The sequence below is a fragment of the Pan paniscus genome, chromosome 4 (assembly GCF_029289425.2).
Source record: "Pan paniscus chromosome 4, NHGRI_mPanPan1-v2.0_pri, whole genome shotgun sequence".
Taxonomy (NCBI): Eukaryota; Metazoa; Chordata; class Mammalia; order Primates; family Hominidae; genus Pan; species Pan paniscus.
The window spans coordinates 10,083,871-10,099,378 of NC_073253.2; the positions used below are offsets into that span (position 1 = coordinate 10,083,871).

The 15,508-nt window shown below is 42.4% G+C and overlaps 1 protein-coding gene and 1 long non-coding RNA gene across 2 annotated transcripts in view; one reads left to right on the forward strand and one right to left on the reverse strand.

Moving 5' to 3' along the window:
• TAS2R1 (taste 2 receptor member 1) overlaps positions 1 to 15,508 on the reverse strand; it is a 276,485-nt gene that overhangs the window by 221,468 nt on the left and 39,509 nt on the right. The window lies entirely within an intron of this gene.
• On the forward strand, positions 5,087 to 8,680 carry LOC130541506 (uncharacterized). The gene is made up of 2 exons (XR_008955563.1): positions 5,087 to 5,619; positions 8,461 to 8,680. It is a non-coding gene; the product is annotated as an uncharacterized LOC130541506 (long non-coding RNA).

Sequence of the window (15,508 nt, forward strand, 5' to 3'; positions counted from 1 at the left end):
CAGGTATCTACCATCCCCTTGACACTTCCATGAGAAGAATGTTTCCTTGCCAATTAATGTTGGTCTTGGAAGGTGAGACCAGAGGAATGTGAGGAGCTGGGAGGAACCCTGAGTGCACATGGGGCAAAAGCACAGCATTTGGCTGGGACCCAACCCTCCTTCTCTCCATTGTGAAAACAAGTCCCAGATGGAGATGTTCCTGGGATCCGAACTGAAAAGACACATGGATCAGAATTAAACCTGACCCCAGCTTAGAGTCAAGCAAGTCTAACCCAGTGGGGCCACCCCTGGTCCACAGACCCAGGTTGAGATACGAATATTTAACCACCATTCTGTATCATTTGTTACACAGCACCGCCACAACAACACATGTTCACACACACAGTTCAAATGCTGGAGACCAAGCATGTTTCCATGCACTGGAAATACACGAACTCACTTAATTAACAACCCTATGAAGTAGGCGCTATTATTAAGTCAATTTTACAAATGAATACACTAAAGCAAGAGAAGTGATGTAATCTGCCCAATGCTGCATGGCTGCGATACAACTAGACCACCCAGCTCTGAAGGTCATGCTGTCCTCCACTCTGCAAGTGACATTTCAGGCATCTGGACACTTCTGTGTTCCCCCCTCCTCTGGGTTCCCAGACTTCCATAGGAATTCCTGTAGCTTTGCCCTTATCTCATCATGTTGAGTTACAAAGGTTCACTTGATGTATCTCACCTCCTAGGTGGAAAGGCTAAATACTACCTGGTCCACGTAAAGAGCCTGTAACAAGGAGTTCAGTAAACATTGGTTAATTGACAAACTATGAAGACTCAAACTCAACTCTCAGGACCAAGGGCTAGTGCTGATGCTGTGGTCTCCCAGGCAAGCTCCCGTCTTCCTCTATACCTTTCATGCATCTGGTGGCAGCACAGCTCCATCCCTGTCTTGACTAGCTCTCCTAGACCAAACACTCACCCAGATATCACAGCTCCCCATGATCTATCCTCAGCATATCTTTTCCATCTCCTCTTTCATTTATCTCACAGTTCGTGCTAAGTCCCACTCAAGCACTCCACTGTCTCTCACTCCTATCTGACATGAAAGTCCCTCAACCATCCATGGTCTATTCCACCCTAACCACAGGTGCAAACCTTTCCCACCCTCAAAGCGCAGCCCAAACACCTATCCCCTGGGGGCCCCAGCTGAACATCCTCTTCCCTCCTCTGGGCTCTAATAGCACATCTCTGTGGCTTTGGTGTCTGTGTCTCTAGGCCTATGACATTCCTTGTCTACCAACTCTCTATGTGTGTGCTTATTTCTGTTACTTCCACAAGCCTCTTAAAGCTAGGGTCCACGTCAAATCCATCTACATCATCTCAAAGCACAGAACACATGACTTTCAATTTATAGCAAGCATTCAATAACTATTTCCATAATCAAAAAGTGATGGTAAAACTGGCTTGCTTTTGTGAGGTATTATTCACTGTTAGCTTGTTCTAAAGGGAGCTGGGTGATGGCATGCAGCAGAATCCATCACGGAGGGTACATCACCCACCAGCTTTCCATCTGCAGATGTTGCCCATTGTAGAGCAGCATGCTGCCTGTTCAGGCACTGTTGCCAAACAGAACGTTCTCTTGGCAGAAGAACTGGCACATGCTGTGCTCTGCAGGTTGTGCCCCCAAACCAGCTCTTCCACATTGGCAAATGGGCATCCTTGAAATTGCCCTGCCCCATCCCCCACAGGCCTCCTACCACCCAAACAGATGGGCACACGTGTTAAGTATGCCGGGGAGCAAGTGTGTACATCAGGTTGGAGCTCCTGATAAAAGATTTGTCTCTCATACATGGTATCAACCCTGTCCAAAGAGCAAAAGCACACCACTGTGAAATGGGAGGTGTTGCAAAGGAATTGCCTTCATATTCTAATTTTGGGATCCATTAATTAAAGAGTCCCAGACCTGGAGTGGGAGGGGGAGAATGAGAAAGAGCTGAAAGAGAACATTCTGTTTCCCTTTAAAGTTTTGGCTGGTGGCATCAGTGGACCTGGAAATGAATGTTGTCTCTTTTCAGGTGGAGTTCAGATTTAAGGCATTTTTCAGGAGCAGCTAAATCCACGACCTGAGATGTCTATTGCTGCCTGCAAGACAGCTGGATAAAGGCAGTTCTCTCAGGGACTAGTATGCCTCCACACACAGGGAAGAGTAAAAGTTTAATAAATTATCTATAAACCATGTTTATAGAGAGAATGATACACTCAACATCCAACCTTATTGATAACCTAGTTGCAGTAATGTCAGAATCGAGTTGAAAACCTTTATTGACTCAGGTTGTCTTCGTTGTCTGAAGGCGCATGTTGGCTAGACAACAAAGACAGTGGTGGGAGCAGCCAACATGGCCTTTGGTGTACATTACAAATTTAAAAGCCTAAAATTGACAAAGAAATAATACCACCTATAACTCTAAAGCACTTTAATTCTGGTCTTTTTTGAGACACTAAAGACAAATAAGAACTGCATTGATCCACTTGATCTACAGATCTCACAAGTAATTTCTTCTGCTGGGATTTGTTTTTTTTTTTTTTCTTTTACTTTCCAAACTCTAAAATATCCATGACTCATTTGGAACACAAGAAGTGCAGCATGAACATCCCAGTTGGTCATCTGCAGAATATGCCAAACAGCACAGGATGCGGGGAAGCCACATAATGGAGAACAGATCATCATCTGGCAAAGCAACTGTCCAATGGCCAGCAGGTGGCCCAGTTGCTGGACCAATATGCTGCCCAGTACTGGAAGGTGCTCAGTCTCAGAAATGGGTTATAAATACCCATTCAGGGCTGTGACATTTGGAAGCTAAGAGCCTTAAAGACCTCAAGCTTTGCTGGTCACACTAGGGGTGTCAGTTGCTTCTCTGTAGATAGAATCTATCCAGTCTGTTTATTGTCTGCCTTTTAAAAGTCACTCCTCATTTCCAGACAGCTTCAGACAGAGACTTGACTAGGGATTAAATAACCATCATTAATATGGCTCAGAGACATTGAAAAAGAATAAGAGAGAAGAGAAGAAGAGTTTAAATACCTCCTGTAGAAGGGCTATCTCACTGTGACAGCTCTGGATGTTTCATTTATTAAACAATGGAAGGTATAGTATATTATAGATGTGCTTAAAAAATCATTTACAAAGGAGAATTACTTTATTTTTAATGAAGAATCAAGCCTTATCCTCTAGGAGGCTTTACAAAAATGGTTTTGAAGAAATTAACCTCTAATTTTATTTATTTAAATGCATGTATTTCTAAAGCTTCAAAATTATTGAGGTCCACTAGTTTTTTTTTTTTTTCAAAGTCACTTTAGCTAGTTGGATGACTTAACTGTAGATCACAAGAGTGTCCAAACTTATTTTCACTCCCCAGAATTTTTTTCATTCTCTCCTGTTTCTGTCAGGAGGTCACTATGTTCATTTGCCTGGTAGCAGGATGAATGGCAAACTCCTGGCATGTACAAGTTGAGAAAGCTGCAATTTGCTCCCCCTTTCCCTTGAAGGTCACTAAATTTAATACTGTGATTGAAACTCAGTGCCTCCCACAAATCTCCAGAGAACTGTGATTCATAAGGAGGAAGATAATTTGGAGGTGGGATATGTTAACCTGTGCACACATGGTAAGCAATTATAAATTGTTTCCTTTCATCTGTCTCAGATGTAACACATAGCAAGACTCTGAAGTATAAATCCTCTTTAAAATGAGACAGTCGGGCAATAGCCCATGAGGATACGTGGGTTCATTCACAGCACTGATACCCCTGTACAACTTCAGATGGTGACAAATGAGACTGATTTTCAGCTTGGCTTGACTTGAACTGGTAGCTTCTATCTTTGGCTTCCTTCTTGCAGGAAAAAAAAAAAAAATATATATATATATATATATATATATATATATATATATATATGTCTCATTTAGCCCATTGGCATCATTCCCAGTCAATGAATGAGTATGACACTTCTCCCAGTAACCATCTCAAAGTTTTCTAGCTGAACTAGTTAATATAGAAAATGTTTTGGCACTGGAAAACACATGATAGAAATCATTGTTTCACTTGGTGCACGGGAGAGCAGTGGGGAGGTAGGATATGCAGGACAAAGCAGTTTTGACTTTGCCTCTCCCAGTCCATGTAACCTTTGATATCCCAGAATTGGAATCCCTGGATACACATGAAACACATTAATGCATGACAGGCAAGCCCAAAAATTAGGGCTTAGTCCAGGAAGGTTTTTGGCTTTTCCCAGGAAGGAATTCAAAGGTGAGCCAGTGGTAGAAGAAAACAACTTTATTGAGATGGCAGTGTTACAGCTTCGTGACTGCTCCCGCAGAGCAGGGCTACCCTACAGGCTGTGTCAAGAGCAGCAGCTCAGGCACAGCTCACAGTTAAAAGTGAGCTCATGGTTAAACTCTCTTTTAATTACATGCCAATTAAGGGGTAGATTATTCAGAAATTTTTGGAAAAGGAATGGTAACTTTCAGGACATTGCCATGGAAAGGGGCAGTAACTTCCAGGTGTTGTCATGGAAACAGGTGGTAACTTTCAGGTGTTGCCATGGCAATGGTAAACTGTCATGGTGCTAGTGGGCATGTCTTATGGAGAGGTACTTTGGGTTCCTCTTCCCTGATTCAGCCAGTCTTTAATCTGGTCCAGAGTCAAGTCCCACCTCCTACCTCAACATGACTGCATCCCTGAATACACAAGAAACCCTTGGCGATATCTAGGTCTTCTAATTGGGGATGACAAGGGGAGCATATACAGGAATAAACCTTTGCTGGAGAACCACACAGTGGCTCCTGATGGGGTGGGAATGGGCATAAAAGAGATATGAGGCAGAGTGACCAATGATGGAGGATCACAACAAGAAAAGGCACATTTGAGAGCAATTATAAGGTCAATGATACTGAGAAGTGCTGCACTTCTAAATCTACCTCCCAATAACATATTGGTCTAAATTGAAAGGGTTCTTCCTGTTTTTAATCACACATGATTTTAATGTAACTCACACAGTCTCCCTGTACTAGTTTGCTAGAGCTGCTGTGGTAAAATACCAAAACTAGATGGCTTAAACAACAGTGATTTATTGTCACACAGTTCTGTAGACAAGAAGTCTAAGATCCAGCTGTCAGCAGGGTTGGTTCCTTGGAAGACTGTGAGGGAGAATCTGCTTTAGCCTCTCTAGCTTCTAAAGGTTTGCTCGCTGGGATCTTTGGTGTTGCTTGGCTTGTAGACACATCACCCCAACCTCTGGCTTTATGTACACACGTCATTCTTCCTGTGTGTGTCTCTCTGTGCATAAATGCCTTTTTTTTTTTTAACAAGGACACCAGTCATACTGGATTAGGGCCTCACCTGCTCCATTGTGACTTCATATTAACTAATTACATCTACAACAACCTAATTTCCAAATAAGGTCACATTCTGAGCTTCTGGGAGTTAAGACCCCAACATGTAAATTTGGAGGGATGCAATTCAACACGTAATATTCCCTAACACAATATTTCCATAACAGTCTGTAGCATCTTCTTCAGGCTAAGGGATTGGGGCCCCATCTATCAGAGTTGTAATAAGGAACAAAGGTTGTTGAAGGTAAGATGAGACTCAAGATTCAACAATATGTTCAAACTGCAGAATCAAAGAGTACATTGAGGCCAAATATCTAAAAAAGAAAGTTTGATGGATTGCCAAAGCAAGAGGATCAGAAGGAAGTATTAAAACTAAGATAAGGATACAGAAAGTTGCAATACTGGATTTGACATAAATGTACAAAAAACAGGGAAGGTTAAATAAATCGTGATACAACCATCAAAATTAAAGATTTGGTAAGTATTTTCTCATCCCATGAATAAAGGCCCATTGATCTTTTTATTGAAGGATATTCAGCCCATATTAACCAGGGTTGAAGATCCTACATAAAAAGATTTGAGTTGCCATTTTCTCAAATAATCCTCAGACACTGACTCTTCATAATGGGTTCTACTAGTACAACTCTGTAAGTCTTAGAGAGAAGTTTATTCATTCCATTCAAAGGATACTTGTTTCGAGAGCCCCCAGCTAAATTTGGGTTCTAGTACCAGAGCAGCTAGCAACCCTGCCCTAATGGGACATGAAGGGTACCTGGACATGGGTGTTTACAGTGTACCTTTCACGGGATACTTCTTTTACTTGGCAGACTTCCTAATTCTTACTTGACTGACTTGCAATCAGGGAGTCCCTCACATAGGAAACTTGTTTACACTGGCAGATGCCCTTGTGGCTCTTATCTGACCCATCTCCAGTTTAGTCCTGCCTGACCATTGCTCAGGCACTGGGAGCCTGACTTTGTAGTCTCCCTGGCAACAGGGAAAATCCGGCCAGGATAACCTGTAGTTCTTTAGATGGAAGGTGCAAATTCAATACACCATCACAATAGGAAATAAGTTTAAAGAGTTTTTACTTATAGGTCCTAGGCAAAGGAGTTGACAATGAGTCAAGAGTGAAGCTCTCCATCCTCAGTCATGCAGGCAGAAATGGAGTCAGGCAGAGAGAGACAGAGAGAGCGTGCACACATGAGTGCATGCTCTCAGCAGCATATATAAAAGAACAGTGTATCAGTCACTTCAAGTAATTGGGCAAATGCCTGAATGATCCCCTTAAAGAAAGCAGAAGGAAGTGCGGAGCTCAGTCTGCCAGACTGGAGAGAGATGCCTCCAAGTTTTTATCTTTGGCCGCTGGCTTGAGCCATTTGAGTAGAGCATGGAACTAAAGGCTGTGTCAATGGTGACTGAGCCCTGCTTCTGATATGAGAAAGTCAAACTTGCTTTCAAAATAGATGCCGATGCAAGATAAAATCATAAGTATTTACCACAATGCCTTCAGGTATTAGGGCCTAAGGTTTGGTTTTGCTTTTTGGTTTTTGTTTTTTGCTTTTCAATCCTGGTTAAGAAGTGCTAAAAGATATTATAGCCCTACATTCTGATTGGTATCAAGGGCAAATTTTCCTTCTTTTACAATGTGTTTTCTAGTTTTTTTTTTTTATTTTGTTACAATCAGCATAAAGGAAGAAAAGATTATGCCTTTGAATAAGAACTGTATTTACATTTTACTTTTTAAAAAGAAGGCAATAACTTGCATTTCTAACAATGGTTTATTAGAACCAAACCTTCAGATAGAAGCTACTAAGAATGCTAGATAAAATATTTAAAACGTCTCCTTATAAGAATTTAAGAACTGACAGATAGCCAAAATAAAATCTAAGGAAAGCTGAAATCCAGAAAGCCAAGCACAAGAAACTTACTCTACTTTGACCTGCAGTTACTTGCCTACCCCGAGAAATTCCTGCTTTGATTCTGCAATCTCCCTTGTATAGCACAAGATACAGAGGTCAATGCCCAGGCTGTATCCCAAGTGGAGACACTAATAGGAGGCTCTCCTTATATTAAGCAAGGGGAGAAAAAAAAAGGACAATGAACTCATGGTTATAGTGCTACACATAAACTCCTCTCTCACATCTTTGCAGGAGAATACAGAGGAAGTTGTTGGGCCCTGTCTGGAGTAGGTATTAAAGGAAAAGAAAGAGTGTTCCTACCAAATTATAGACATTAGCTACAGCATTGCCTGGGAGATACAGGGATCCACAGATTACAAACTTGTTTATGGTCACCCAAGACCAGACATACAGAAACTTGGCAGTAGCAAATGCATATTCTCTCTATAGAGAAAATTGTCTATTGACCTTCAAAATATTACCACAATAAAACCCTTAGACAATAAACTGCACACAAATAACCAAGCACACAAGGAAAGAAATCACCATGAGTAAAATCAAGAAGAAACAGTAGAATAATTGAATCATACCCACAAGATTACAGTATTTCAAAGAGATATCTGCACTCCCATGTTTATTGCAGCACTATTCACGATGGTCAAGATATGGAATAAATCTAAGTATCCATCAACACATGAATGGATAAAGAATATATGGTATATATACACAATGGAATACTATTCAGCCATAAAAAGGATAAAATCATGTCATTTGGCTCAATGGGGATAGAACTGGTGGCCATTATGTAAAGTAAAATAAGCCCAGTACAGAAAGACAAACATTGCATGTTCTCACTGATTAATATATATTAATATAGAATAAAGTAAAGTAGATTCTATGGAAGCATAGAGTAGAATTGTGGTAACCAAAGGTTGGGAAGGGAAGTGAGAAGGAGGAGATGAAGAGAAGTTGGTTAAGGGGTACAAAAATACAGTTAGATAGAAGAAGTACGTTTTAGTATTTGACAGTACGGTTGGAGAATTAAAGTTAACAATAATATTGTATATTTCAAAATGCCTAGAATTGCAAGACAAAGAAAAGTTAAACGTTTGAAAGAAAAGATAAATGTTTAAGGTGATGGATATCTCAATTACCCTGATTTGATTATTATACATTGTATGCAGGTATCCAAAGGGCAATGTAACCCAAAAATGTGAACAACTGGTATATATGGAGCATCAGGAAGAGTAGCTAATGGATGTGGAGCTTAATACCAAGGCAATGGGTTGATTTGTGCAGCAAACCACCATGGTTCACGTTTACCTATGTAGCATACCTGTACATCCTGCACATATACCCCAGAGCTTAAAAGTTGAAGGAAAATAAATAAATTTAATATAAATATTTATTTTGAATTATTTATCAGGAAGTTTGTATATCTCCATGTCTTTTGGGTCAGCTACTAGAAGATTATTGTGTTCTTTGGGTAGGAGTTATGTCTCGTTATTGGTTTTTTGTGTTTCTTGTTGACTTACATTGAGGTCTGAACATTTGAAAAAGTAGAGGCTTGTTCCATTCTGCAGACTGGCTTTGTCTTGGGGGAGCCCTTCACCAGTCAGCCTACCCAGAGATTCTGGGTATACCACCTGGTATGGTTCATGAGCACGCTTGCTGCTAATGTCCTCCAGCAGGCTGGCCTGTTTCTTGGGACAGCAGGTGAGCAGACCCTGGTGCCTGGGTCTGCAGGTGCCAGCCTGGTGACTAGGGCCATGGGGGGTATTCTAGGGCTGGGGTGGGCATGAAGTCTGGGGCTGTAGGGGCCATCCCAGTGCTGGGGGTGGTCTGGAGCCTAGGGCTGCTGGGGCTACCCTGGCCCTAGGGTGGGCCTAGAGTCTGAATCTGTGGGGGCTGACCTGGCCCTAGGGTAGATCCAAAGCCACTGAGGCCCAGTCTGGATCCTGGGGCTGAGGCAGGCCTGAAGACTGAGTCTGCCAGGCCGAACTGGAGCCTGGGGCTGCAGGATCCAGCCTTGGACTAGGGTAGTCCTATAGGTTCAGTCCAGAGGGACCAGCCTGGAGTCTGAGGTTATGGTGAGCCCAGTGTTGGGTTTTACTATGGCAGGCCCAGTGTTGGCATCCAAGGCAAAGTGCAGTGCTCACTTTTCTCTCCTTTCCCCAAGTGAAAGGTATCTCTCTCCATGCCGTGCTGCCTGAAGTTGGGGGCAGTGATGCAGGTAATATAAAGCTGTCCTTCTCACCCTCCCCAATGCTACTCATAACATCAGGATGAAGCTTACGAACAACACATTGAGTAAAAGGAGTCAGACATAAAAGAATACATTGATATGATTCCCTCAATGTTAAGTTCAAGAGCAGGATAATCTAAACTATATTGTTTAGTGATGCTTTTTATAAGAGATAAAAATATCTTTAAAAAGCAATGATATAATTAACAAAATATCAGAACAAAGATTAGTCTCTGGGAGGACAATATAGAAGGAAACTGGGAGTCTGACGAGGCTCTGTTTCTTAGACTGAATGGTTGTTACAGGGGTGCTTTCTTTAAAAGTGTTCCTTAAACAACAGCTTGTATAGATTGCATGCACTTCCCTGTCTGTATAATATAATTCAAAATAAAACAAGGGAAATAATTTGCAAAAGAAAATGTCTCCTGGATGTCTTGGACTTAGAAAATAAAAGCAAGAATTAGTAGGTAGCAGACAAGCTGTAAGCAATTTTGCACAATTGGGTATACAAAGTGGTACTGGCTGATAGTTTTCACGTTCCACTCACGGAGAGGTAGATGGGTTTAATAGCTGTGTTTAAAGTGTCAGATGCAAGAACAATGATAGGTTTCCCTTAAACGATTCTTACTAATTCCCTCCCAGCTCAAGAACTTTTTCATCAAAATGGTCCTTTGCTGCCTATCAGAAACAATTAAATCCTCACCTCATAGCAGTCTCCATCTTACGTCAACCACTCCCTTTGGCCCCCAAAATATACCTCCAATATTATCTAACACAAATTGGAATTGCCACATGGTCAAGGCAATAAAGAAATAAAGCCACGAAAGAAATCAAATGAAAGCAAAGGTATAAAATGATATTAGATGTTAGTCTGCAGAAAGAAAAAGCTGAAGGAATTAGAAACAGCCACAGGAACTTTCTGTGAACCAGGAGAGGCACTTCCATTTACAAATCACACTTTGTTTTTCATAGAGTGGGTTGATCATCACTTAAGAACTGAAAATTCAGCATTCCTTCTAAGGTGCATTTTGTTCAAATTGATATAAGTGGCCCAGATGGTTTGGCTTATGGTATCCCATTGATTATTGCGTTCTGCTCTTGCAAGTCATAGATCTGTTGTAATCTAACTGTCTGGGGAGTGTCCATTATTCTAGTTTCAAACCCATTCTGTCCTCAGTCACACGCATTCAAGCAAAGTAATGCAGGGGGACCAGATAAAAGCCACCCATTAGAAACCTCAGTTGCTGCTTGCCTCTCCCACAGAATTGAATATATTACTCCAGCTATCGTCAACAAACCTGCATCAACAACAGGATCCTCACTGTTTGGAAGACAGCCCCTGAGACCCAGAGCAAATGGGTCAAAGTCTCAGTTACATCAGTATAACTACAAAGACAATAATTCTTACCTCTCTCACAGGATACAGTGAAAAAGTAAGTGAATAAAAATAGACTGAAAACAGCAATGTAAGGAGCTAAAAGTACTGTGTGCATTGTTGTAAAATATTAAGTCAACAGTCCAATCATTTATTGCCACTGAAAGTCTAATATCTTATCTGACAGGTTGTAAACTTTCAGAGACATAAGCTTGAAGTGTGTATGTTTGTGTGTTTTAAGTGTGAACTGAAGCAGGTGGCAATAAGGGGAAGAAGGAGGGGAAATGGGAAGAAAAGTAACACAAAGAAGAAATGCATAAAGAAGAGACCATGATCCAGTGGGCAAATAACTCAGTTGAATCTTTGAAGAAACAGGTGTCAATGCTTGTTATCACGGTAAAGGTCAAGTAACATTTTTCTAGACATTTATCTTTACTGCTCTCTGCTAGGAATGACACCAGCGCATCACAATACTGCCCTCCTAGCCTCTCAGCCTGTGCTGCCTCCCACCATGGAGGCACACCATTGTCGCTCTCCATTTACCTTCCCTCATCTCCCTCCCCAGCTCGGGCTCCTTGCCTCACAGCTCATCTCTCCAGACTCTGAGTACATTTCAAACTGTCTATGGCACCAAATAATAAGACAAAACAAAATAGGAAATAACAAGCTAAAGAATCAGGTCTAGGAAAGAAGCTCCCTTTCAGTCAGAACCCTCTAGTTTCTTGTGTTACTTCAGGTCAGCTGTGGATTTGATGTGTAAAAGGATGTGTGGGGAAAGAGAGCAGAAATTAGGAAAAGCCTTCAGCCTGGGATGTAGGTCTGATACTGCGGAAGGAGAGAGGGATAGAATATTGGAGAGCAAGAGTCTCAAACTGCAGGAAAAAATGGCTTGGCCAGACCTATGGGCAGTCCTTAAGGCAAAGTTACCCACTGAAGAGCTCCATGTCATGTCTCAGTACCCATCTGTGCTCAGCCACTGGATGGCTGCGGCCTGCAGAAAGGTTGGTCGCAGTGAAAATGTGGGAGCAGTTAAAAAGGGACAGAGATGGGGCCATTTGTGCTTCCTGCAGCAAGACGATTAAGCAGCAGCCTCTCAAGAAATATGTTCCTTTACCTATTGGTCACCTGAAAGTAAGGGCCTTTTTTTTTTGTTCACTCCATAGCATAGAAGTTGCAAACTGACTGTAATGGACAATCTGGGAAGATGAGGTTTTTTTTGTTTTGTTTTGTTTTGTTTTTGCTATTGCATTTGGGTATTGAATAGTGTTTTAAAAACTTTTGAGCTAGTGATCAATATTTAAAACAAATAGATTTTACATTTTTAAAATTCACACTTCCAGCTTTTCTTGAAATGAAATGCAAAGGGACAACATTCTTTCACGTTGGTGGAAAAACAGCCTTCCCCCTTAGTGGACATTCACTCTGCAGCTGGCCATATTTCCCACCATTCCTTTATGCCTACACCAGCCCATGCACGGATCACTTTACTGACTGTTCTCCATGATCATTTAAGGCTTTAAGTCTCCTGCATTCATGCCTGTGTCACCATTAGAACATAATATCACTGACGGCAATTATTTTGTCTGTTTGGATCATTGACAGGCAATTAATTGCCTGCAACAGTGCAAGTTACATATTAGCAGCCCAATAAATATTTGTTCAATAAAATAGAGTGCTATCAACATAGAGTGTTGGAAGAAATTGAGTGGATGGTGGTGGAGAAAAGGCACTTGTTTCAGAGTCTTGTCTATGGTTAGCTTTGCGCTACCCACACACAACCAAACTGGCACCTAAGGGAGAAGGTGAGACTCCAGACACAGCAGTACAGGGTGCTTGTTCTAAGGAATATGTAGAATCAAGGTGGCTAAAGAATGGGTGTGTATACAGCAGCAAAAAGTCTCCCCTTGCATATCCTGTACCCTCTCGCAGGACTTCTTTACTCTCCTTTCAAATTTAGGATGAGGGAGTGGGTTTGTACAGAGAAGCAGTGCTTATCTCAGCTCCTGCCCTAGCCCCAGCTCAGCCTGAAGCATTGCTACAAAATACTCACTGGGCCACATTCCGGGGCAGCCAGGCATGAGGGGTCCTCACCCCAGAGCTAACGCACACTTAAGCATAATGGAACGAATTGAGTTCAATGATGATGCGATGGGTGATCCTCAAATGGCATAAAAATGCACGTGGACAAATATTGCAAATCAAACCGAGAACTGCTGCCAGAGGCCAGTCCCCCGTGGTGTCTCACCAGCTCTGAAAATGATTACCAGATGATAAAGCAGAGCAGGCTCCCTGCAATCTGATTACCAGGAGGGACTGGCAAATCCATTAGGAGCAAACAGGCCTCCTTCAAGTCCATTTTACTTGCAAAATCAAGCAACGTTAAGTTTAAAAAAAAAAAAATGAGCCAATTTTTCATCCCATTCTCATTGCCTCATAGTCACTGCATTCGTTTTCAGTTAAAAGAGCTGGGAAGGTTTGCGCTTTGAGAGCAAACCTTCCTGCTATTAAAAATCAAAGTCAGACGTAAGCCTGGCATGAAGCAGAGAGCTAGTACGTTTAGTTTGTGGGCAACCTGTTCTGACAGCCTAACCTGCAGAAAAGCAGCCGTGGAGGAAGGGAAGCAACTCTGACCTTCTGTGCATCAGACCGCACAGAGCCCTCTGCTTGTGTCCTGTCACATAATTCCCTATTCCCTGGATAAGGAGATTTATAAAGAATCCACTAAGTTAGAACAGGAAGGGATTTTAGCACTTGTGTAATCTACCTTTCTCTTAGTCTTATTTCATTTTATTATTATTATTATTATTATTATTATTTTGAGACAGGGTCTGGCTCTGTCGCCCAGACTGGAATGCAGTGGCGTGATCTCAGCTCACTACAACCTCTCCCCCATCTCTTGCCCCCTGGGCTCAAGCCATCCTCCCAGCTCAGCCTCCCAAGTAGCTGGGACCACAGACATGCACCACCACACGTACTTAATTTTTCTGTTTTTAGTAGAGAGAGTTTCTTGCCATGTTGCCCAGGCTGGTCTTGAATTACTGAGCTCAAGCGATCCACCTACCTCAGCCTCCCAAACTGCTGGGATTCCAGGCATGAGCCACTGCGCCCAGCCTTAGATTGATTTTAAAACCACATCATCTTTTAATAAGCATAAAAAATGTTCATGTCCTCGAAAGATCTTGATGTGGCTGGCTCCAGCTCTACCCCACCTCTAGCTTGAGAGTCTTTTTACTGTACACTCCCAGTAGCCAACAGGTTTCAGAGCTTTGTATTCCATAGAGTGCATGATGGAAACAATGAACCATTTTCCCTGAAATATGAAAATATAATATCATATTAAATATGCTTTGAAACTAAACACTTCCCTCTACCACCATCACCACCTATCAAGATTCTGATACAGGCTTCGCTGACTTGGTTCGGCCCTCTCATGTTATACAGAAAGCGGCTGAGACCCAAAGATTTTTTTTTTTTTTTTTTTTGAGATGGAGTCTCGCTCTATCGCCCAGGCTGGAGTGCAGTAGCGTGATGATCTCGGCTCACTGCAAAGCTCTGCCTCCTGGGTTCACGCCATTCTCCTGCCTCAGCCTACCGAGTAGCTGGGACGTGGGCTCCCACCAACACGTCCGGCTAATTTTTTGTATTTTTAGTAGAGATGGGGTTTCACTGTGTTAGCCAGGATGGTCTCGACCTCCTGACCTCGTGATCTGCCCCCTTGGCCTCCCAAAGTGTTTGGATTACGGGCGTGAGCCACCGCACCTAGCCAGGCCCAAAGATTATTACTGACCTGAGGCTGCAGACTTGCTTTTCTTCCTAATGCTGGAACCTAACCCCGTGTTCCCTGACTCACATTAGATTGCTCTCTCAGTGCTCAGGGCTTTATACTCCAAACCCAGGGCTTCATACATGACTGCCCAAGAACAAGAGGAAATTGTGAAAAGTGTCTTTGAAGAGGATCATATAAACAGTAATCTTTTGTATTGGCATCATTTGGATAGTGGTGTTGGGACCCAAGGGTGAACACACCCCTCCCCTTCAAAAGTTCTGGTCAATAAAGAACACACTCAGAGGACAGTGCTCCTTGGGACAGTTACCCAAGTAAAGTTCAGGTCTGTACTCAACTAATGGCTAAGCAATTCTCCAATAACCACCAGAGGATAGGGCTCTCGGGTGAAAGCTAGATTAGAAAATATGACCTAGAGCTTAGACCAAACATGGTTTTTAAATTCTGAACACTACTCCTGCTATGCCCATAACTGAATACAAGTAGGCCAACAAAACAAAAGAATGGCTACTTCTTCTGGGGTTGGGAAGAGGGAGCCCTGTCCTGCTCTGCTTTCCTCAATGGAGCAGAAGCTAAGTGCATAGTTCTTCTTGAACACACACCTGAGAAGCAGTCAAGAGGCCCTGCTGTGCCTGAGTGTGGTCTACCTATGCGTAAGAGGTGGAGGAAAGAGATGGAACATGTTCATGCCAACTTTCCCACCCGATAGGAAGAGGTAACTTTAGCAGAAGTTTCCCATCTCTTCTTAGAAGGTAAAGTAGCCTGGCCGGGTGCAGTGGCTCATGCCTGTAATCCCAGCACTTTGGGAGGCTGAGTCGGCGGGTCTCT